Raw genomic sequence first — 25,778 nt, 5'->3', positions numbered from 1 at the left:
GATATGCTGCCTGCATGGTGTCAAGACAGTAGATGGATCGGCTTCTGACTCCAAGATTGGATAGGCTTCTCAAACCAGCCACTGGTGATGGATGACATCAGCACCGATGATGATGCCTAGCAGAATATCACACATACAAGAGATTACTTAAGGACACTCAGGAGCATCCCCAAAAAAAGAATTGTTTGACAATCTTCTTCATACTCCATGAGCAAAGGAAGGCGAAGACCCTGGAAGTGAACACTGGCTAGGAATGTAATGCAGAATAGAGGGTTCTGATTCTGTGAAACATCGGTCCATCTTTAACAGAGAAAACGTTTGGGTGGCCTTTCACTTCTGAAGAAAGGGAACTAATCTTTTTCAGGACAGGTTGGTTAGAGTAATCATGGAGGTTAAACTCACAGCAAAAAGGGGTGGATGAAAAGAGGCAAAATATGAGCACTCAGCATAAAACTGAGATGCTGAAAATGAAATTAATCAAGGAACCCTAAGACATAGACAAGAAATTCTTTAAATGCCTATACACTAATACACAAAGTCTGGGTAACAAACAAGAAAAATTCCAACTTGCTCATTTATCAGAATACATTTGATCTAGGTAATATTATTGAAACCTGGTGGGACAATTCACACAACTGGAATGATAAAAATCAATCATCATAACTTATTTAGGAAGATCAAGTAGACAAAAAGGGAAATGGTGTGGTACTCTGTCAAAAATGGCATTACTTGTTGAGTCACTGATAACTTGGACAAAAATGTTCTTGAATGCTTTTAGATCTATGTCCTAACAGATGAGCAAAAGACAGGATATAGAAAAAAACAACCTATGGTCAATGTAACAGTCATTGAGAGAATATTGTCAGCAGCAATGTTCAGAGATTTAAAAGGTTATTTTAGTATTAGCAGCATGACATGTGAAATATATGTTGCTCAAACTGAAGTGTCCAAAGCCACATTTTGATTAAAAAATTAGAACAAAATAAAGTTATCACAGCACATAGGTCACAGAATGTAATAATAGAATCACAGAACTGGAAGCGACTTCAAGAGATCATCAAGTCCAGTCCCCTGCCCTCATGGCAGGACCAAGCACTGTCTAGAATAGATCATCCCTGATAGATGTCTATCCAACCTGCTCTTAAATATCTCTAGTGATGGAGATTCCAGAACATCTCTAGGCAATTTATTCTCGTGTTTCAACACCCCGACAGGGTGTTTTTCTGTCCAACCTAAACCTCCCTTGCTGCAATTTAAGCCCATTGCCTCTTGTCCTACCATCAACGGCCAAGGAGAATATTTTTTCTCCAATCTCCTTGTAACACTCTTTTAGATATTTGAAAACTGCTATAACATTCCCCCTCTCAGTATTCTCTCTTCTAAACTACACAAATGAATGTCTTTCAGTCTTCCCCCATAGGTCATGTTTTCTACATCTTTAATCATTTTTGTTGCTCTTCTCTAGATCTTCTCCAATTTCTCCACATCTTTCTTGACGTGAGGTACCCAGAACTGGACACAATACTCCAGTTGAGGCCTAATCAGTGTAGAGGGGAAGTATTATTTCTCATGTCTTGCTCACAACACTCCTGCTAATCCCTTTCAACTGTACTCCTTCCTAGATAGTCACTTCCCATTCTGTGTGTGTGAAACTGATTGTTCCTTCCTAAGTGGAGTACTTTGTATTTGTGCATATTAAACTTCATTCTAATTACCTCAGACCATTTCTCTAGTTTGTCTGGATCATTTTGAATTGTGACCCTATCCTCCAAAGCACTTGTAACACCTCCCTGCTTTGTATCATCTGCAAACTTAATAAGTGTAGTCTCTATGCCATCACCTAAATTGCTGATGAAGATATTGAACAGAACCAGACCCACTTGTTATGTCCTTCCAGCATGGCTGTGAACAATTAAAAACTACTCTGAGAACGGTTATCCAGTATCTTCATCAACAAAGAATTGTCATAATATGTTTCCAGTGCAGTCCCCTAGAGACTGATTCTTGGACCATACAATTTAACATTTTTATCAATAATTTGAAAGAAAACATAAAATGATCATTGATAAAGTTCACAGGTGACACAAACTGGGGAATGACAAATATTGAGGAGGAAGAGGAACAAATGATTTAGAGCAATCTGGGTCACTTGATAAACTAGCACAAACAATATGTATTTTAATACAGATAAATGTAAATAATGTAGGCTACACTTCAAGATGGGAGCTAAATCTATCCAAGAATGCACAAATTGGGGAATCTCAAGTAAGAATAGTAAAGCTTTTCTTTATATCTGTATTTGGCATTAATGCAACAAGTGCTGGAATACTATGTCCAGTTTCGATCTTCACAATTCAAGAAAAATGTTGATAAATTGAAGAGGGCCACAAGAAAAGATTAGAAAACATGCCTTATAGTGATAAGACTCAAAGAGGCCAATCTATTTGGCTTAAAATGAAAGCGAAGGTATGACTTCAATACAGACTATGTGCCTGGAGAAAAACTATTTAATTGATCCTTCTTCCTAGCAGAAAAAGCCTAACATGATCTGATGGCTGAAGTTGTAGCTAGACAAATTTCAAACTGAAATCAAGAATTTTTTTTTAACAGAGTGAGGCTATTTAATTTGAACAATATATCAAAAGGGTGTATTCTCCATCACTGGCATTTTTTCAATCAAGGTAGAACTACATTCAAAAAGAGCTGTCCTAGTACAAAACAGAATTATTTCAGAAAGGTTCTTTGGTCTGTGTTATACAGATACAATAGATTAGGCAAAACACTCATCCCCTCTGGATTTAGTATCCTTAAGTAGTGTCTTCACTACTACAAGACAGCAATAGGTTTTGCGATAAATTCTCTATTGTTCAAGCATTTCAGAAACAAAAACCCAATTTCACCCCAATAAACTTTGTTGCAGGTTCTCGCTGCAACCAGGGCCCTGGTGACTATCTTGGGATAGGACTGGCTTTCAACTTCTCTGATACTGGTTGGAAAAGCATTCCAAAGTAGCACAAAGGGCACAAAAATGCAGCTACCATCAGGCTCCAGATATAGATGCAAGATGTTTGTTTTTTTAAGATCAGTTGCTAAAGGGGATGTAAAATCCCAGTTAAACTGTTAACCAGTCAAATGTTAGGTTAACCTAACATTTAACCAGTTAACCAACTAAGCAAGATCTGGTGGGGGACTGCGCGCTCCAGCCTGCCTGGAGCAGCCCCCAGCTTCCCATTTCCCAGCCTCACATTGGGGCTGGCTGCTAGATCCCAGCCCACGCTGGAGCAGCCCGTCTGTGGAGCGCCCAGGCCTGCCACGGTCAGAGGCCATTTAACCTTAACCTTTCACATCCCTAGTCGCTAACAGGAATATAATCCCTACAAAGCCAACGCAGAGAGCAGAGAGAGTGAGAGCAAGGTAATACAGAAGTTGAGCAATCCGGTTTTGATGCTACTCTAGCTCCTACAATCTGCAGAAAACTATTTTACCAAGGTAATATAGACATTTCACCGGACATGATCCTTAGGAGATAGTTTACAAGTAATTTCTACACTGATTTAACAGCATTCATATGGAAACATGTTATTACACCAAAGGCGACATGAGGCAATTCACAGTATAACTTATATTCCTCCAATAATTGAAATATAAACAGAAGCAAGAGAACAGGTCAAGGAAAAATTAACCCCAATTCTAACTACTGATCATACTATTCACACATTTTATATGGTATAGGGTTAATGTAGTTTAGCACCTTTCATGGGGAATTATTAATTCAAAACCAACAAACAGTGAGTGTAAGGAATATGAAAGTGCACAGATTTTTCCTCCCGGCTGTGTGTAGAAACAAAGAACTATTCAGTTATTTTATCCACCCACCTCCAAATAAAGGATTGTCCTGAATATTCAAATGATTTGTCCACTCTAATTTTAAATTCTTTAAGTGGTAGTGGTTTGCTATTTCAGGCAAACTCATCTCTGATATTAAGTGTACCTTTGATATTAAGTTTTAATCAAATTACATCTATCTACGTGCTATTGTTACACCCTAGACAATTACTCCTACTTGGTGTTTTCATTCTCTTTAAAAAATAACCAAGGCAATGTTATATTCCTTCAATTATTGCACCATTACATATCTTAGTTTTTCAACCATTAGTAGTTCAAAATACAGTAAACTTCCGATCATCTGGCACCTTTAGGACCCAAGGGGTGCCGGATTATCAGATATGCTGGACTATCAGAAGGGGGGGGCTATGAGGGGTCTGGAGTAGGGTGGGAGGGGATGCCACCCCAGACCCCCTCATAGCCCCCCATTACAATAGTCCGGCTCTGCCCCAGGCGTCCCTGATTCAGCCACTGCTGGTCAGTTTCAGCAGCAGCTGAATCGGGGATGCCTGCAATAGAGCAGCTGGGATGCTGCCGGGTTGGTTCCGCAGCGCCAAGGGGCGGCGCTATGGCACCAACCCAGCAGTACTCCAGCTGCTCTTGGGGATGCCTGGGGCAGAGCGGCTGGAGTGCTGCCGGGTTGGTCCCGCAGCGCCAGAGCACGGCGCTGCGGGACCAACCCGGCAGAACCCCAGCTGCTCTGCCCCAGGGGTCCCCGATTCAGCCGCTGCTGAAACAGATCAGCAGCTGATTCCAGGAAGCCCGGGGCAGAGCAGCTGGGGTCCTGCCGGGTTGGTCCCGCAGCGCCATGCTTTGGCGCTGCGGGACCAACCCGGCAACACTCCAGCTGCTCTGCTCCAGGCATCCCCAAGAGCAGCTGGGGTGCTGCCGGGTTGGTCCCGCAGCCCCGAGGGGCAGCGCTACCAGACCAACCCGGCAGCACCACAGCTGCTCTGCTCCTGGTTTCCCCGATTCAGCTGCTGGTCAGTTTCAGCAGCAGCTGAATGGGGGAAGCCTGTCTGGCAGCCCCAGCACTTCCGGGTTCCTGATGGTGCCGGACCATCAGGAGTCCCGGAGCATTGGATGCCGGACTAATGGAGTTTTACTGTAGATTCTTCCAGGTCTTAAAATATGTTTCCCCAGTTCATTTTTTGAGTACTGAGAACTTAACCCTAAATAGTAGTCTAAGCCTGATAAGACAGGGTCAGATACAAAAGAATTGACATACTTGATCCCTAAAGAAATTGTTTTGTATTATATTGCACAAAGTACTATTGGCTAGTTTTGTCATTAATACTGAATGTCCAGATCATTTCTATCTGCTTTTCACAAAAGCTTGTTGAATTATTTCTAGGTCAGTAAAAAAGAGTTACTCAACCTGTGCAGTAATGGGGGTTCTTCGAAATGTGTGTCACTGTGCGTGCTCCACTCTGGGTGCTGGTGCATCCTCACGCTGGTGACCAGAGATTTTTCTAGCAATGCTCTGCCCCACCACGCACATGACGTAGTGTCTCCTCATGCTATTGGTGTCCGTTAGGCATGAGCACAGCATGGCCCCAATGAGGCTCCAAGCAGCGGAAGGAGAGAGGGTAGTGGAGCACGCCGGGGGACACACATTTCAAAGAACCCCTGTTACTGCACAGGGTGAGTAACTCTCATCTTCTTTTCTTCGAGTGATACCCCCATGGGTGCTCCACTCGGTGACCACAGAGCAATAGTCATATTGGGGAGGAGCGTTTGGAATCCTGCCCCTGCAATTGATGATAGCACCACTTGTCAGACTGCCATGGATGGAGCGATGGCGGAGGTGAGAGCACAATGTTTTACAAACTTGTGGTCAAAAGAGCAAGTGGCTGCCTTGCAAATGTCCTCCAGCAGTACATTCTTGAGGAAAGCAGTTGTGGAGTCAACAGCTCTGGTAGAATGAGTAGCAATGGTATCTGGCAATTGCTTGTTGTGAATAGTGTAGCACGTGTGAATGCAAGACGAGAGCCATTTGGATATTCTCTGTGAAGAGGCTGCTTGACCTTTGGAGGGTTCAGCAAATGGTAAGAGCCTTGCTGATTTTCTACATTGTTTTGTTTGATCTAGATAGAAAGTAAGTGCTCTTCAGATGTCCAAGGTATGTAGCGATGCTTGGATAGATCAGAATGCAGCTTGGGAAAAAACGCAGGTAAATGTATCGGTTAGTTAATACGGAATGGAAATGAGATCTTTGGTAGGAAATTGGGGTGATGCCAAAGGGTTACCCTGTCTTTGGTAAATACCATGTATGGGGGGGGGTGCCATTAATGCTGCCAGCTCTCCAACTGTCCTGCTGGAAGTTATTGGTACCAAAAAGGGGACTTTCATGGAGAGATGCATCCAAGAGCAAGTTGCCAGAGGCTCAAAGGATGGTTTAGTTAAACTTTTAAGGATGTGATCTAGGTCCCAGATGAGGGCTGGAGGCCACACCAATGGAAAGGTGTCCTGAAAACCTGTAAGAAAACATTTAGTGAGCGGGTCTGAAAAGAATGATGTACTCTCTCTGTTTTTGAGGAAGGCTGCTATTGCTGCTGAATGAACCTTAACAGTATTGAAGGAGAGGCCCAATGCTCTTAGTTCTAGTAGGTAGTCCAGTATGTTGGGGACAGGTATGGTGTCTGGAGGGATGGAATGGTTCTGCTTAAGCCAGTCACAGAATCTCATCCACTTGTACAGGTATGTCTTCCTTGTGGATTCTCCTCTTCTGTCAATTACTATACGCTTTATTCTTTCTGAGCAGGTATTCTGAGCATTCTGGAGCCAAGCCTGGATGTGGAGTTTCTCCAGTTTTGGGATGGAGGATCCTGAGGTGGAGTTGAGTGAAGATTGTGTTGCAGGGGAAAGATGTGGGGGTCCATTATCACTAAATTGTACAGATAAGGAAACCACATTTGTCTCGACCATGCTGGTGCAATGAGGATAACATAAGCTGTCTGATTTTCATGATGATCCTGTGAAGTAGTGGAATTGGTGGGAACGCAAAGAGAAGAGTTACATCCCATTTCAGGGATAAAGTGTCTTTTAGAGATCCCTTTCCCAAGGCTTCTCTGGAACAGAACAGGTGGCATTTACAGTTGGCTTTGGTTGCGAAAAGATATACATCCAGTTGCCCCCACTTGAGGAATACTTTTTTGAGGGCTTGAGCATCTATCTCCCATTCATGATAGTTGAAAAAGATGTAGCTGAGGGTGTCGGCCATGACACTGAATACCAGAAGGTAGGTCGCTATGGAGATGATTTGGAGTGCAATGCACCAGTTCCATAATTTCAGTGCTTTTATACAGAGGGAGGAAGACTGAGCTCCCTCCTGTCAGTTGATATAGTACATACAGGTCGTATTGTCAGTCATGATACTGATTGTCTTGTGTGCTATATATAGTGCAGTAAGTGTGGGCATGCATAGCGCACTGCCCTGAGTTCTAGCAGACTGATGTGCTGCGTTTGCTCGTTGAAGGACCATTTGCCTTATACAGTGTGAAGTCCAAGATGGGCTCTCCATCCCATGAGGGATGCATCCGTCATAATGGCAACTGTCAGGGTTGGCTGGTGAAATGATACCCCTTGTAGTATACTGTGTGGGTCTGTCCACCAGTCAAATGAATTGAGGACACGTGGTGGGATAGTGATGGTCTTGAAAAGTGGGTCACTGCACGGGATATGGAGTGTAGCCTGCCAGGCCTGGCAGCACCTCATATGTAATCTGGCCAGTGTGACCACATAAGTGGTTGCAGCCCATATGACTGAGAATCTTGAGGCCATCAAGGACTGTTTTAGTTGAGGTCATGTGTGCCAGAGTTATGAGGTTGTGGAGGGCTTCAAATCTGTGTCTTGGTAGAGCTGCGCTGCTGGACATGGTATCGATGTGAGGTCCTATGAACTCCAGGGTTTGGGTGGGTCAGAGCGTGGACTTTTGGTAGTTTATGTGGAAGCCAAGTTCAAGAAGAAGGTGGGTGGTCATATTGATCACATCCTGCATTTCCTGGAAGGATGTGCCCTTTATAAGGCAGCCATCAAGGTGTGGGATTATCATCACTCTGGCACCTGGGTGCACTAACAACTGCCAGAGTTTCGGAAAAAACTCTCGGGGCTGCTGAGAGGCCAAATGGGAGAACTTGGTATTGGTAGTGCTGGTTCCTAATTATAAAACACAGGAATCACCTGTGAGCGGGATAGATCATTATGCGGAAGTACGCGTCCTGACGGTCGAGAGCAGAAAACCAATCCCCTTGATCTAGGTGCTAGAATAATTGTTGCCAGAGTCGCCATCTTTAATCTTCTGAATGACATGCTTGTTAAGCCTCATTGGATCTAAAATGGGTCTCAACTCACCAGTCTTCTTTTAGGTTGGGAAATGTGTTGAATAAAACCCTTTCCTTTGAAAAGGCATTGGTACTGGCTCTATCGCACTTATTTGCAGAAAGTGGAGGACCTCCTGTTGGAGGAGTGCCCTATGAGAGGGGTCCCTGAAGAGGGAGGAGGGGGGGAATAGGTAGGGAGAACAGAGAGTAGCTCACTCAAATGAGCTCTAGTACCTATTGATCTGATGTTATTTGTTCCCACTGATGCAAAAAAGAGTGGAGGTGGTGGGCAAATCATAATTGTCCAGCAGGTGGTGTAACAGTAGCAGGAATGTCTCTCTGGTTCCCAACTGTAGAATAGTGGTAGAGATGTAGCCGTGTTAGCCTGGGGTAGCTGAAGCAAAATGCAGGACATATATGGTTGTGACTGTTTTCTTCCATTATTTGATCTGAGGAAGTGGGTCTGGCCCACGAAAGCTCATCATCTAATAAACCATCTTATTAGTCTTTAAAGTGCTACATTGTCCTGCATTTTGGTTCCCAACTAAACCTTCAAATTTGCTGTTTTGATTATGTGGGTTGGGATGTTAAAGGTTGCTGCTGGCGCTGAGGCCTACGTCTTCAAGGCCTATGTTTTTGTCTGAAGTTGTACCTTGGTTGGGGCCAGTATTAGTCCGAGTCTCTGGTAGGTGTTGCCCGCCAAACAAAAGGATAAAGGTACGTGTACATGCCCAGAGTCTTAAGGTTGTGAGTGAATCCTTCATCAAAGGAAGGACCTGATCCATTTTTGCAGCAAAAAGGGTGGTTTTATCAAAGGGGAGGTCTTCAACTTTGTTTTGAAGATCCCTGGGTACCCCAGACGTGTGGAACCACAAGGCCCTGTGCATTAAAATAGCAGATGCTGTAACCCAGGCTGCAGTATCGGCCATGTCCATGGCAGATTGTAGTGCAATGCAGGAGATGGTGTGTCCCTCCTGTATAATGTTGAGGAGTACTGCCCTCTTCTTCTTCAGCAGGAATTGGAGAAGTTCTTGAAGTCTGGAATAGTTGTAGTAGTTGTAATTGGCTAGCATGGCGGTATAAATTTGCTACCCTTAGAAAGCGAAGTTACTTGGTGCAGTAACGGTCATTCTTCGAGATGTGTCATTCTTCGAGATGGGTGCTCCACTGTAGGTGCTGGTGGGCTTGCTCCAGCGCCACAGTACGGAGATTTTTCGTAGCAGTAGTCTGGCCGGACGGTGCATGTGCACAGAGCGTCTTGCGGCGATCGCACCCTTTCACACTGCTCAGTCTGGTCTAAGCCAGTTCCTCATACCCACCTCAGCCTCTGGAAAATAAAAGGGACACAGATTCCAAAGCGAGGAGGTAGGCAGGTAGTGGAGCACCCACAGGGACACACATCTCAAAGAACAACAGTTACTGCACCAAGGTGAGTAACTTCGCTTTCTTCTTTGAGTGATGTCCCTGTGGGTGCTCCACTTCAGGTGTCTGCACAGCAGTGTCCCCCCCACATCATGCAGGTAGGTGGGATTTGGAGCCCCTATCAATTCGCAGATGAAAGGACTGCAGCTGCTACGGAGTTATCCAACAGCCATCTATGCTGTACAGAGTAATGTTCTACAAAGGTGCGATAGGACACTCGCATGGCTGACCTACAAATGTCTGCAAGGGGAACACCTCTTAGAAAGGCAGTGGAGGCTGAAATGGCTCTAGTGGAGTGCATTTTAGGGCACTCAGGGAGCAGTATTCCCCGAATAGAGTAGCAGTGGGCTATGCACAACACAATTAAGTTAGCTACTCTTTGAGATGAAATGGGATCGCCCTTGGAATGCTCTGCCAGACCAGTAGAAGTCTGTCTTTCTAAAGGGCTTAGTGCGGTCTATATAAAAGGCTAGAGCTCTACGTATGTCTAGAGTGAGGAGAGCCGCTTCTTAGGAGAAGCATGTGGCTTAGGGTAGTATGAAGGCAGTATACTGGGCTCGTTGATGTGGAAATCGGAACAGACCTTAGGTATGAAGGCTGGGTGATATCTGAGGATGACACAATCCCTCTGGAAGATGGTGTATGGAGGTACAGCCATCAGCACTGATGGCTCACTGACTGCACTCAGAGGTAATTGCGAGTAGAAACATCAGCTTCTGGGTTAGCAGCTGAAGAGGTATTGTAGCTAACAGCTCAAAAGGTGGGGCCATAAGGGTCTGTAGTACTAGATCCAAATCCTACAAAGGAGAAGGTATGCGCAGGAGAGGGTTCAAATTTGTTAGACCCTTGATGACCCTCTTTGTGAGGGGACGCGCAAATACCGAAAACTCCTCTATACCAACGGGATGGTAACCAGTGCATGTAGGGTGAGTAGGACTGGTTGAGAGCTCCTGACCAAACAGTCAAACCTACTGCCTGGTATTGGGTTGGTTCTGCGGGTTGTTATTCTGATTGTGGCGTCTCGGAGGCCGGTGACATTGACAAGAGTTATCTAGGGGATGGTGCTGTTGTTGCCATTGCTGCCTAGTATGGGTATAATTATAGCACCTCTGAAACAGCATGTAGCTCCATCTCCCATATGGTGGAGTGTACATATCAAGTTTTTGGAGCGTTGACCTGGTATCTTTGCTAGAACGTAGTACCGTGTCCATCTTTTCTGCAAAGAGATTATCTTTTTAGAAGGGTAAGTCCTTCACTTTTGCTTGCAGATCCTTGGGAACTGCTGCTGACTGGAGGTACGAGGCCCTTCTCATGACGACTGTGGTGGCAGTGGCCTGGGCTACAGTGTCTCCTACATCCATCGCTACCTGCAAGCTGGTCCTAGTGGCAGCATAACCCTCTTGAACAACAGCTTTTAAAATGGGTCTTTTAGAATCAGGCAGTGATTCCATAAGGGTTGTCAAAGGCCTCACATTTTTTTGAACCCTGGTGAACCAGGCATCGTTTTAACTTTTTTTTTTTTTTTAGGCAGGGAGAAGAGTAACAAGTTGGGTAAACTGGGAGTCAACGGAAACCTAATAAGTAAAGAAAACTAAGAACTTATGCTAACTATTTTAAACTAGTCTTTACCTTTAATTTTTTTTTTTTAACAGGGAATGAATAGAAAGGAGAAAGCTAACTATAAGAATGAAAATAAACAAGAACAAGCTTGAATTTCCTCACGACCTAGAAGGATCCGAGGAGAGCTGTTTCCTCCATCTGCAGCCTGAGGCGGTTGAGAAGAACTGGCTCAGACCGGACCGAGCAGTGCGAAAGGGCGCAAACGCTGGAAGACGCTCCCCAAGCATGCGCCATCTGGCCAGACGACTGCTGCAAAAAATCTCCGTACTGCGGCACCAGGACAAGCCCAGTATCTACAGTGGAGCACCCACAGGGACATCACTCGAAGAAGAATTCAAGTCGCAGAGGAGGAGACTTTCCTTCCCATAATATCCAGTCATTTATGGTCCTTGTCTTAGGGGGTGGACCTCATATTTGGCTGCCGTGTCTTCTACGTGACCAAATCCACACTAAAGAATTAGGTGGAGGGTGTGTAAAAAGAAAGTCCATACCCTCGGAGGTGATGAAATATTTGTGGTCAGCCCTCTTATTGGTAGGAGTAATGGAAGCTGGTGTTTACCATATATCATCAGCCGTGTCCATGATGGCCTCATCCATAGGAAGAACAATTCTAGAGGTTGTAATGTGCGCAAAAGTCTGTATTGTTTTTCTTTCCCCTCTTGCAGTTCCTCTTCTTGTGTCAGGGCCAGCCTCTTAAAAGGTCCCTGAAATTGTTTCAAGTCATTGGATAGTGGCGGGGTAGTAGGGATGATGCCTTCATCCAGCAAGGAGGAGTTGTGTAGAGGCCACATGTTGAGTACCCCAGGTAAAGGCTAAGGGGACTGCAGTGGTCTTTTGGCTGTAGCTGAAGGAGTGGTGTAGTGGCTTCCCTGAAAAGACCAAGAGTCCCAGGGATGCAACTGGCCAGGATATAGAGGTGGTAGATAAGGTCAATGGTGTGAATATCATGGAGATTGTGGAGGCAGATGAGATAGTCTAGAGGAGTGGGGCTCCCAAGGAAAATGCCACTAGGTGGGACTAGAATGCTGAGATGAAAAGTGGCTGTGAGGTTCGGTGCCAGCTTGGTTCGGTGAGAGGGATGGAGCTGGTGACCTCAGAGAATGGAGAAAATGCACCAAGTCGCACGGAGACAGAGGTGCAGATGAGGCACGGACTAGCAAAGGCACACGGTGCTGTGCACGTCCCAGCAGTAATGCTGCGGCTGAGTGAGCCATACTTGGTGCCGTTGGCACGGTCAGAGATGGTTCCTTAGGAGAAGGCATGCTGGTGCGGGGTTTCTTGGGTGCTGCATGTGATGCCATCTCCTGTGCCATCTTCAACATGGACTTGTGCCTGGAGGGCACAAGATGGTTTAGGCGGTGCCGTGCCAGACGTACCAGGCCTGCCACCTACACTCACTCTAGATAAGCTCAGTGCCGGAGAAACCCAGATTTTCGCTTTAGATTTGTCAGACGAAGTAGAGGAACAATTTTTGTCCATACCTTTCAACTTGTCTGAGACTTTAGCCCTGGGAAACAAATCGTCCTGTGGTGGCTGAAGAGATTTTTTTTTATAGATAGGTTTTCAGCCTGTTGGTGGAGTAGCGTCATGCTCAGGCAGTGAGATCTGAGCAGTGCACACACTTCTGCATCAGATGGGCCTCTTCGAGACACTTTATACACTAGGCGTGTCAGTCAGGCATGGGCATAGTCTCTTGGCAGGACTCTCAAAGTCTGAAGCCTAGCAAGCCAGGTATTGGGGAAAAACAGATTGGGGTGTCAAACTACAAAGAAGTGTTTGGCGGGGCGGAGGTTGGCAGAAACATTTTGGGTTTTTTTTGGAGGGGTTGGGGTAGCAAGTAGATAGGAATTCAAAACTTGTCAAGGAGAATTAAGTAATGTTGTTGGGGGGTTTTTAGGAGAAAAAGGGCAAGTCCACAGAGCTCTGTCTGCCGCTGTGGACAAGTAGAGAGGGAAATGAAAGGGCCATGTCACAGTGCACACCTAACGAACACCAAGAGCCGCTATGGCGCGTGCGTGCATGCAGGGCAGGACACTGCTAGAAGAATCTCCAGTTGCCAGCACAAGGACGTACCGTCACCCAGACTGGAGCAACCACAAGAACATCACTCAAAGAAGAATGTACCATTCCCTTCACAGCATTAGACCAAGAGGAGAACAGACCATCTTCTCAGACTATGCCAAAATATTGTATTTTTGATAATCCGTCCTCCTTCCCTCACACTCAGCTTGCTTTTTTCATCTACCTGTAATGTCTTCCTATGGGTGCCATTATTATGATTATAGTGGCCGTAAGATTGCCATCTAAAATGGGTTTAAAATATTTTTTTTCTCTTAAGTACAGAAGTCCTACACATAGTTTTCATATGTTTTCTCTTCATGAATTTTAATAGAGTATCTGAAACTGGGCTTTTTATGAAGTGTGTTCTTGGCAGTTCAACTTTTCACTGTTAGATAAATTATTTACTTACACAGTTTGATAGACAGATTTATCCCTGAGCAGGTCTGATGCAATATGTAAGTTTAATTGCATTTTGGGATCATTTTTAAGAGTTATTCATAAGAGTTGAAACTACGTGTGACAAATTTTTGTCAAACTCTTCTCCCTTGTATGGATAAAAAACAGATTCGATCAACATGGGCAGTTTTCAGTCAGATTCTAAGTTACTAGGCAGATTTTATATATGGGGGTCCGACACATTGCATTGATGTAAAATCTGCCCTTCCCCATTCCAAACAGATCTATCCCGCTTACTTAGCTTCTATCCGTAAGCAGGGGGAAAAAAACTCCACAGGAAATTTATATACAAAAATCTTCACTGTAAAACAGTAAAGTTAACTTGTACTACATGCAATACATATGACAAACATGAACAAGGAATGAAAAGTTAAGCATATGCAGTCCATACCCTTCAATGCTCTAGCCACAAGCATACACTTTACCAATAACAACCATTACTTCAATTACCAAACAGCAAGATCCTATACCACAACCTTAACTCCTTTGTAATGTGACCAGGTATAGTTTATGTTTTGCATTTGCACCATAACTATTTATCCCAAAGGCATTGGCTATTTAAAGCTAGAAGATTAATCAATGGAGCTTACCTTTAAGAATGTATTAACATGCAATGGAGCCTCTAGCTGCCACTCCCGATGTCTAGAAAAACAAAAATCAAGTGTTTATTAGGTTTCTCCAGCCATTTCTGCAGTATCAACAAAGCTTGGGGTATACAGTATGACTTCAAAGCTGAACCACCACTTCCAGATGGAAATTTAGGAGCACTCAAAACAAAGGTTTGGTACCTGGTTTGGGTTCATAATTTAATTGCTGCCAATACAGCCATCTTCCATTTTGAGATATGCTGGACAGACTAACAGAATGAGCAAAAATAGTTATAGGGAAATTTTCTGCAAGGACCCTAAGGATCTTCCCTCAATCATCAGACTGAAGATGACAAATTGTTCTGTTTAATTCAGGAATTCATCCACAGGTGTTAATCTTTATGTTCTGCTAAGGTAAGGAACAAACTCCTCACATTTTAATTACTTGCAACAGGACTGATGCCATAAGCTACTTTCAGTTAAAATGGTCATCCTTTCCCTAGGGCCTGCACAGTAATTAGAATGTCCACTGCAGAGTAAGAAGGGAGTTTCAGGAGTAACTGCAGATCCTGCGTTTAGAGAGAACTGACTATGCTAATTTGTGAACAAGAGCCCCAGTGACTGGGCTTTCATACCTCTCCAATCCATGTGTCTGATCTCACCAGGTGTTTTAATTATTCTTGTTAATGAAGGAGTTGTGCTGACCCAATTATTCTATATGAGCCAGCTGAAAAGGGAATTTTGAGTCAAAGAATAGGCAAACATTAACCTAAGTGTTTGAAAGAATTTGTAGCAGGGAATTTGCTTATATTCTACATAGATACATTTCTAGATCAATAATAATGGACAATATTGGAACAGTTATTACAGCCTGAAGGAAATGTCCATGTTTTTCTTACTACCCAAAGACAAGCATTTTCTTGAATGTGAATTGCAAGCTGATGGGAAGAGAAGATTTGTGTCCTGAAGAACTATCAACCTGAGAGAGCACGAAAGATTTTTTTGATCATCTGGGATTCTCTACCACATTTTTAACCAGGGGAAGAATTAACAATGGGAGAGCAGCAAAGAGAAATCTGAAATGAGGAGTGGCAGTTTATAATCACTAGAGCAAAGTGAACCCAAAGGCATGTTAAATAGCAGGATTCAAAAAAGAACTAGGTACATTCATAAATGATAGGACCATCAGTGGCTATTAGCCAGGATGCGAAGATTGGTGTCCCAAATCTCTGTTTGCCAGAAGCAATGGGCAATATGGTATGTCACTTGTTCATTACCTTTTCTGTTCATTCCCCTTGGGGCACCTGGCATTGGTCACTGTCAGAAGACAAGATACTGAACTAGACGGACCTTAGGTATGGCTTTTCTTATGAAATCAACAAGGCATCTGTAGGGCATCTCTGAAATTTCACCAGACGAACAAAACAGAGAAGGAACATGTATGAAAATGGTTGCTCATCTCAATCCCCAAGAACAACATACCTGCCCAAAAGAAGATGACACTAGTCCCTGTTTTCAGGGACTCTATGTTAAGAAAAATGGATAAAAAATTCTATAAGGGACAAAATGGACAGCATAAACTCTGTGCTGTCTTCCTGGAATTAAGAGAAGACATACGATAAGATGGCATTTTGAAGTTGATACACCAGGCTGCACTGGAAATGAAACACATTGGCTGGCACTAATTACATGACATCAAGCTTCAAAGATTATTGAACACTGCAGGGACCTTGCAAGAGAGAAAAGGCCAGATGATATTTTGGAAATACTTCTTGTTCCATGAGCAAAAGGAAGATGAACTTCTGGGCTGGTTAAGTAACAAAGTAGAGGGATTTGTTTTCAACAATATTAGACATGTTCTCTGGAAGAGATATTTATAGAATTTGTATAGCCTTCAATCACAATGGCACAGAAACCAAACTTGTGGGACAGACACGTTAGATTATTTGGAAATCATTAAACAACAAAAGGTAATGGAGTAAACAGTAAAGATACTATGCGATGCAGACTAAAGGAGTCACGATCATCACAATTCATGGTGTCAAGGAATGTGAAGAAAAAACCCTTAATTACTGCAAAAAGTACAGAAATTAGACGTTCAGGCACCTATAATATACATCCTATATTCTTCAACCTCAGACAGACTTCACCACTGCCACAACCATACATCAAAGACCATAACTTTAATTCCAGGCTTTTAGTGATATCATCTATGCAATGCCTTCACCAACAACCACCAAGCATCTCAAACTACCTATATTAAATATGCCAAAATAACTTGAAGGGTGTACGTGCAAAAGGAAAGGTTGTACGGTTGTTTGTTGAGTCCATTTTTTTAACCAAAACTACCACCAGCCTTCGTTATTGAAGTGAGATATTTTTTTAAAATTCATGCTGCTTATCAATTATAATTCTGCTACATCCCAGGGTTTACATCAGAACACAGGACTGAGAAAGGCCTCCTGGATCATCAAGTCCATGCCCTTGATATTGCAGGCAACCATGTCACACTCCCATTTGTAAATGTATCCAATTCTATCTTAAAACAAGTTATTTTCTCCACTACTTCTACTGTAAGGCTATCCCTGAACCTCACTCCTCTCAAGATCAAAAATCATCTTCTAATGTCCCATCTAAATGTATTTATGGTCAGCTCACACATTTACTCTTGTCCCAACACTATACGTTAATGACTAGAATTTTAAACTATTCCAGATTAAGTCGTCAGTATCTTGTACAATGGCATTAATACTTCCTTATCTTTAGTAATTCACCTCACATATCCTAGGATCATATTGTCTCTTCCCCACCCCCTTTAAAAAAGTTACTTCTTTTGTGGCTCACAATCACTCTATGAACTAACAAACAGCCAGGTCAGTCTCCTCCTCTGCTGCTCCAACTGATAAGCCCATAGTTTATAGAAGAAAGTCTTGCTTTAAGTGCATCATCTTGCATTTTGTACTATTAAATTCTATCTAATTCACGCAGACCTCCAGGTCATCCTATTCTTCCTATAGAATATTCAGATCCTTCTCTGTTACAATTACAGAGGTAAAATCCCATGTAATTAACCATTTAAACGTACTGTTTAACCAGTTAACTGATTAAAAGGGAGGTGGGTGGGTGACTGCTCTAACCCGCCTGGGCTCAAACAGCTCCCATGCCGCTGACAGGGACTATCATGGACATGGTCAGGCCCACTCCTGGCTCACTGCGTGTTCGGGTCAGTCCCGACACCAACAGGGGCTGTTCCAGCCCTCCTTCTCCCCCTCCCCCCTCCAGTTAATCAGAACGGGTAAGCCTCACAAGGGTGAGGTTTACCAGTTAACCATTCACATCCCTATTTACAATGCCTCCCATGATTATCTCTGGCTGCCATCAGAAAATGTCATCATTAAGTAATCGGAAAAGTCATTAGCACATTGCTACTTTTTGTGCTAAGGTCATTAATGGAAACATTAAACAATATTGGTCCAAATGCTTGAGGAACTTGTCTAGTATCCTCCCTCCAGTATCCTGTTGCCTCTCCATTAGCTTGTTCCTTACTTATCTTACTATTCCTGAACTAATCCCCATCTTCACCAATAAAACTGGTAATTTCTCATACCATCCCAGGTCAACTGCTTTATTACAATGTGAACAGACTGAACAGACTAAATCTATGTTTCCTTTATCTAAGAAATCATTTATCTTCTCAAAAAAAAATAAGTCTGACACAATCTACCTTTGCAGATCCTTGTTGTATTTTGTTCTATTTTTCCATTTAATTCCGTATCTTTATTTATTCTTTCCCTCAGATTTGGTTCAAAAGTCTAGCATTCTACTGAAGTAAGACTAAAAGCTCGATAGTTGCACAAATCACTTCCCCCCCCCCCATTTGTACATATAGCTGTGATTAACTATTCACTCCAGTTTGATAGATTTATTAGAAAAAACTTTGCTACTGGACTTTCAACTTCATAGACTTCAAGGCTAGAAAAGAGTATTTGGAGTGACTATGCTATCTGGCCCAGGACTCCTGGCAGCCTGTCCCTTAACGGCCTTCAAGCCCCGACCCCTTTCTATCATCGCCCTGCCCTCCCCCCTATGGCACCATTTCCCCGAGGACATGGCTTTGAGAATCACTGGATGGGGCAGGGAGCCTCTGGCACAGCGCAGCATGGTGGCAGTTGTTGCAACCCCCACCCTCTCTGGGAAGGCAGGAACTGCAGGGAAACGGAATGCACCATTCCAGCTGTCCCCCATCCCCTCAGTAATCCCCAAACCCACATCCCTGGGGGAGGAGAGGGCAGGGTGATGGTGAGAGGGGAAAGGGCTTGGGGAATGGTAACAGACAGCCCCTCCCCCAAACCTGCCAGGACCCCTGGGCCAGATTGCGCATTCACTCTAGATGTGGATAGCCCATAGGCTACATGTTTGAGACCCCGCATTTTGATCATCCAATCTAATCTCCTGTATAATGCAGACCACGGAGCTTGGACCCACCACTGACAGCAACTGCCCCCAGCCCGCACCCTTCCACACAGCTGCCTCAGAGGCAGCATGCAGGGAGGGGGCAGCAGGTTTTCTCACTGAAGTTTTTAACTTTGTATCAAGTTGTTAGGCCCTAGAAAAATAGGCCTAGTGCAATTATGCTAAAGCAAATGTAACAAAGGTTTCTGGGTAGTCCCTGGGCAGAACTGGAAATAGGTTCAAGCAGGGACGCACCCTACACGCTTGCTCAAGTTGCAAAATGAGATAAGAAAGAAGCTGCATTTTTGTACCTGCTGTGATGAGGAACAGTTTGTTTTGAGAACTGATAAGGAGACTCCCTGTTTCTACTCTCGCCCTATTTGTTCCGAACTCCCTGTTTATGTTCTCCTTTGGCCATAACAAACTGCCTCCTTGTTGCCCAGTACCTGTATTTTGGGCTGATAAGAAATTGCTGATGCATTATGAATTGCTTAAGGCCATGATGTATAGTTGGCCAGGTGTGCATGGATACTAAAAGTTTCTAACTGATAAAGGGGGGTGGGTTGCTTGGGCAAATAGTCTATGACGCGACGGAACTGTCTATATAAGCCTACCAGTTAATGAAATCGGGGCTAGTTCTCTTTGGAGATGGGCCGCTCTCTATTGTATGTGCACACTATTCAATAAAGAGCTTGTGATTGCATCTTGCTGGTGTTGCCTGTCTCTTTGCGGTCAAACAACGAACAGAGGCCATCCGGGTTCGAGTCCCCGACAAAGTCCTTTTATATAGCTTTCTATTAAGTCCTTTTACCTAGAAACTTTGTATCTTTTCATACAGAATACAGAAACTTCTATTAATGCTTTTTACATAGAAACTCTGTATCTTGTAGAATAGTTTCTAAAAAAAAAAGTAAGGCAAAGAGAACGTCTTTGTACTCCCTTTTACTTAATTGATTGCCCTGTTGAGTGAATGAGGTGCAAATGGATAAGGCATGAAAGACAAACACCTCTGGGTACTTGCATTGGTTGAAGAGGGGATGGAAGCCAGATCCAGGAACAATGAGAAGAACAAGACCAGTCAAGTGGGCTCATGAAAAGAAAACTGGACATATGGACACCTTAGGAGTCAGCAGCAAGTGCCTGCTTTTGAAAGCACCCGCTTTTGAAAGCACCCTCTCTGAAGGTTCATGTGGCAGCACTGAGACTCCAACCAGAAGAAGGTGCCACAGATGTCTAACTGCATATGCATATGCATGTGATGATTAACTGGTATAGATCTGCATGAGAGGAAAGACACTATAAGATGATTCTTACCAACAACCACAGGACGTACCACAGTAATACCAACCCTGGTACCTTCCCTAGCAACAAACCCCGTTGCCAGCTTTGTCCACATATTCACTCTGCTGATACCATTATTGGACCTAACCAAGTGAGTTATAAAATCAAGAACACATATTCCTGCGCATCCAGAAATATAATTTATGCTATCATGTGCCGAAAGTGTCCATCTGCTATGTACATTGGACAAACGTCTCAGACACTTCGCCAAAGAACCAATGCCCACAAAACAGACATTAGACAGGATCACAAAGAAAAAACAGTTTCTTGCCATTTCAACCAGAAAGGACATTGTCTCAACGACTTGATTACCTGCATCCTGCTTCAAAGACTTTTTCAGACCACACTTGAAAGAGAATCCTCTGAACTGTCATTCATACTTAAGTTTGACACTTTACTCCTAAGTTTAAACAAAGACGTTAATTATCTTACCCTTACAAAGATAGCTTCCCCAATTATCACCTCTAATATCATTAGCTCACAGACATTTACCTTCCCCCCCATATCCCTTCTCTGTTCTGAAATTTGATTTGTCCTTTTTATGTGTGTTCATTTTTTTTTTTATTGTATCCATTTGGTATATATGGTCATGTTATATTCTTCCACAATTTGATCTGAGGAAGTGGGTCTGGCCCATTAAAAAAATCACCTAATAAACCATCTTGTTAGTCTTTAAAGTGCTACATAGTCCTGTTTTTTGTATCAGCTACACCAGACTAACACGGCTACATTTCTATCACTATAAGTCTAAGGCACTTTACAGGGGGACCAGGGGTTTTGTCTTGTTAACAAGGGACCATCGATCTGGATCAGCAGAAGCCCGGCTCCACCTCTCCCCCATCTAACTCACCTGGCCAGTGCAGTTACCAGGAGCAACTACTGGCTCTAGAAGCAATGACAGTGTGTGCTTGGTTTGTGTATATGAGTGCGTGAATGTAATTTATCATATGCATATGATAAGTGTTGATTGCTATATGTGTATTACCAATAAATGTGGCATTTTGCCTTTTCCCCTTGAAAAGATCCTGTGCAGTACTTTTAAGTACAACACGGGAAACCAGCTGTTAAGCCAGCTCCCCCACAACTCCTGCCTGCCTCTGCAGGAGGCAACAAGGTGGGGGGTGAGTAGGCGGGTCCATGAAGCTGGCACATGAGGGGAACGTGCTTGGCAGCCGGCTCCTCAAGCATATTAGCTCCAACCTGCCCCTCTCACCCTCTGCGCTGCTGCCTCTCTATCAGAGGCAGCAGCGCGGGGGAAGGGGAGAGAGATCCGGGGCTCTTGGGGAGTCTGCTTAAAGCCAGCTCCTCACGGGCACCAGCTCCTAATCTCCTCCCCTTGCTGCCTCTGATACAGAGGCAGCCAAGGGGGAGAAGTGCATGTAATCAACAAGATTAACCGAAAAGGCTGCACTGGTTAATCATGTAAGTCTTCTACACAATGACATCCCTAGTCTCTATTCTTACTCAAGAGTCCGCTATCTATTCCTCTATTCCACAATAGCCTTAGATCTTTTGGCCATGTCATTACATTAGGAGTTCATGTTACACTGATTATCCTAGGAAGTAGTGACTCTGAAGAAGATTTGGGTGGCTGTGATGGATAGTGTTCCCCATCCTGTAAGCATGGCCTATATTCTTTGTTCCTAGATGTATAACATTCCCTGTATTAAAATGAATATTGTTTGCTTGCACCTAATCTACCCAACAATCCAGATTGTTCTGGATCAGTGATCTTTCTTCTTCATTATCTGCCATTCCTCAGTTTTCATACAATTTACTAGTTATCATCAGTCACAATATTATGTTTTCTTCTAGATCACTGATACAAATGTTAAATAGTCAAAACCAATCTCAAAAGCGGAAGCCATGCAGGGAGCGCGGGGCCAGCAGGGACTGCCCCGCAGGCCCTGTGCTCCCTGCAGCGCCTCAGCCTTTGAAATATTCAAGAGCTCCACCCAGGCTCTTGTACATTTCAAAAGCACAATCACAGCAGAACCAACGCAAATGAAGGTGGCTTCAGTTCCCGCTTGTGCCATTTCCCACTGTGCTGCTACCTCCCCTCCCCCCGAAAAAGATGGTGCTTGGGGAACCAGCTTTTAAGCCGGTTCCCCCCAGCACCAGCTCCTCCCCCTTGCTGTCTCTCTCTCTCTGATAGAGGCAGCAAGGGGGGAAGCAACTATTCACATCACTAGTCGACTATCTTAAGCTTACCGGATAGTCGACTAGTCGCTTACATCCCTAATTTCTTCCCACATTCTATGTTATCATCCTTATTAAAAAATGAGGCTAAGTACGTGTTCATTTTTGGACCACACTTGCACTATCCTTGAACTTTACCTCATTCTCGCTGCATAGCAATCCCATTTCTCTGCTTCTGTTTTTCTCTGTATGGCTAAAGAATGTTTTACTATTTGTTTTACATTTCTTATGCAAACACTTAATCAGTATTTCTTCTGACAATTGTCAATTCATCCATACAGTTTTTAAACCTCCAATACCTAAGAGCTCTCCCCCTCCCTGCCCAATCGCTCCTTCCATTCCTTCTGATCTCTCTGCTTACACCTTGTATCTTTTCTGAGGAGTCATTTTGTAAGTCAGGTATGGAGCCCTTTCCTACAAATTCCTCCCTCTTGCTTGGGAAGCAAATACGACGTGTTTTTTGTATCAGACTTAAATTACAAGCATCCTTCACATATAAGTTCCTCATCTATTCAGTCCAGCTCATTTCACTCTGAGTTTTCCCAAAGTTTCCCTTTAAAATAAAAAAACCTTACTTTTTTTCACTCTTCCATTTAATTTAAACTCAGTCAACTTGATCTCTCAATCTAAATTTATTTTCTCTGACCTGCTTTTCTATACTCTTTTTAATAACTTATCAAATTCAATTCAGAATCAGACCATCTCTGATGACTAACTGTTTAAATAAATATATTTAATCCAGGAATAACTGTATTCTACCATTAACAACAACCACTCTTCAATCCATATCTGGAAAGTTAGACTCCTTTAACAAAAGAATTTCTCTAATAATATAAAAGAGAGCTTTATACATACCAAAATCCAAACCCAAACCCAGGGGCCTCAGCAGGCCACTAACGCCACCCTAACAGTACAATGATCTATCCTTCCCCAAAGCAATTTTAACCTCAGATTTTGAAGAAATAAGTGACAGAATGGACAAAACAGCCTACTACATTATTGACAGACATACAAAACTACCCCTCCACCTTTATTTGATTTCAGTTCCTCCTGAACAGCACATATCGCTCAATACCTGTATTTGAGACTACAAAAATGATTATGAGAATTCACTTGCCAGCTGTGACTGGATAAATATAAGTACTGATATAAAATTCAATGAAGCTTATGAGCCTATGATTTTATTCATGTAGATTTACAGAATAGCGTATTCTTTTTAAACCGAATACACACAATTTAATAAAAAGAAATTAAGTAGACTCAAAGTTAAAACTCAAACTACTCCATAGCACCAGCAAGTACCCTGAGAAATTATCCCAAATCTTTCCAGCGTGCTTATCCACAGAAAAGTCTTAAGGAAGAAAAAAATATGGTGAACTCAGCCTCTGTCAGATTATTAGAAGGAAGGAAATGCAGGAGTCATGGACCACTCACTATCATCATACTATCAGATCCAGCATTTAAGCCTAAGACTTCGTGTGTGCGAGCATGTGTGTTTTAAGAGCACCGAAGTCATCTTTTTCATCAGGGAACATCCTGGATAGAGGCTATCTTTGTGGTAACTAGTACTGAAACCATTAACACAAATTGTATCCAGAAGGAATGGGTTAATTAAGTCTTCGATCAAACAACTATACAAATCTAATCAGCTATATTGGAAGGAAGCATAAATGTTATATCTATAGGCTTTTTTTAGCAAACCATTTCAACAAAAAACAAAGGAGAAACTAGAATTCTCCCTGAAGAGAACAGAGTAAAACAGATGAGTTTCTTTCTCTCTCTCTCATCTACTGTTATGCTGTTATTTTTTTTTCCTTCTCATTCTATCCTTTCCCATCACTAATTTAGTTAGTATTGAAGAGGGAAGGGAAGGGAAAGGGAAAGGGAAAGGGAAAGGGAAAAGGGAAAAGGGAAAAGGGAAAAGGGAAAAGGGAAAAGGGAAAAGGGAAAAGGGAAAAGGGAAAAGGGAAAAGGGAAAAGGGAAAGGTGTTGCTGTAGTCAATCAGTTTTATTCATAGGGTTGAGTAACATTTTACAGCTATGAAAGTTTCACCTGAAAATTAGGAAGAACAAACATTACTTTCTCCCTCAAAGAGCCTGAGTGAGCAAGAAGACACATCACTCATTAGTTGAAGTTTTCAAATAGTATTAGGTGTCATCTCATGTACACTGTATCACTGAATTTAATCAAGTGACAAAATTTGCACACTGTGGTTGAGTCCATATCAAAAAGGACTCAAAAAGTAAGCTCTCTTGAACAACTGCAGGTGAGAAAGCCACAGTTGCTGTCGGACCATAATAGCAGTCTAAGAATTAATGCAGTGTTTCTCAAACTGTGCTCCTCAGAGCACCAGGGCTCCGCAAGACATCTCCAGGGCTCCACGAGGTTGACAAACTGGAAACATTGATAGGTACTACACATACAATCAGTGGACCGCTGGGGCTCTGCATAAATTTTTACGCAGGTAAAGGGATCCGGAGCCCATAAAGTTTGAGAACCACTGAATTAATGAAATATCAAGATGTGTGATTTAAGTATAACAGATAAAACTACTTTTATCAAAGGAGCAGACATAAATCTGTAACCCAAGCCAAGCAGCATCAATTATCGTAAACATATGGGTTGTGTCTACATTGGCAAGATTTTGCGCAAAATCTTGCCGCCTGTCTACACTGGCCGCAAGTATTTGCGCAAGAACACTGATGTTCTACTGTATGAAATCAGTGCTTCTTGCGCAAATACTCTGATGCTCCCGCTCAGAGATAAGTCCTCTTGTGCAACTGTTCTTGCGCAAGAGGCCAGTGTAGACAGGTAACATGAATTTCTTGCACAAGAAAGCCTGATGGCTAAAATGGCCATCAGAGCTTTCTTGCACAAGAGAGCGTCTACACTGGCACGGATGCTTTCGTGCAAAAGCAAATCTTTTGCGCAAAGGCACATGCCAGTATAGACGCTCTCTTTCACAAATACTTTTAATAGAAAAACTTTTCCGTTAAAAGTATTTGCGCAAAATCATGCCAGTGTAGATGCAGCCATGGAGTCTTAGGTCCTGTTTCGCTCCCATATTGCAACTATACATTGTGGAAACAGACTGCATAATACTGGACCAATTAAAGTACAGTAGTACAAACTCACCTGAAATCCTAGGTATAAACATGTGCAACTAACCCAAAGCCACCACACATGCTACACCTGACTACACTGCTAGTATTTGTCTACCAACTCGAGCAGAACTACAAGGTGTGGGTCTCTTAGTCATGCTAAAAAGAAAACATCATTCATCCTGTACAGCTACTGTAGTTTTGAGACAGGTCCTTTCAGATGCTCCCCTCAGGTGGTCAATGTACCTCTTGAGCCCCTGATCAGAGATTTCCAGCTAGCAGCATCTGTTCATCCTACATATGTGCCCTATACTTCTTGCTGACAGACATA

The 25,778-nt window shown here is 43.1% G+C and overlaps 1 protein-coding gene across 2 annotated transcripts in view; it reads right to left on the bottom strand.

The window, feature by feature from the left end:
* The window catches only part of STAG1 (STAG1 cohesin complex component), a 296,109-nt gene that overhangs the window by 243,262 nt on the left and 27,069 nt on the right, over positions 1-25,778 (bottom strand). For both annotated transcript variants that reach the window (XM_089780890.1, XM_089780891.1), the window contains exon 2: positions 14,357-14,408. The gene's annotated coding sequence lies outside the window, so the exon portion shown is untranslated. The remainder of the gene's footprint in view (positions 1-14,356; positions 14,409-25,778) is intronic.

Source organism: Pelodiscus sinensis, chromosome 10 (assembly GCF_052426305.1).
Source record: "Pelodiscus sinensis isolate ZL-2025 chromosome 10, ASM5242630v1, whole genome shotgun sequence".
In the NCBI taxonomy this organism is placed as follows: domain Eukaryota; kingdom Metazoa; phylum Chordata; order Testudines; family Trionychidae; genus Pelodiscus; species Pelodiscus sinensis.
This window is presented reverse-complemented; position numbering and strand designations above follow the sequence as displayed.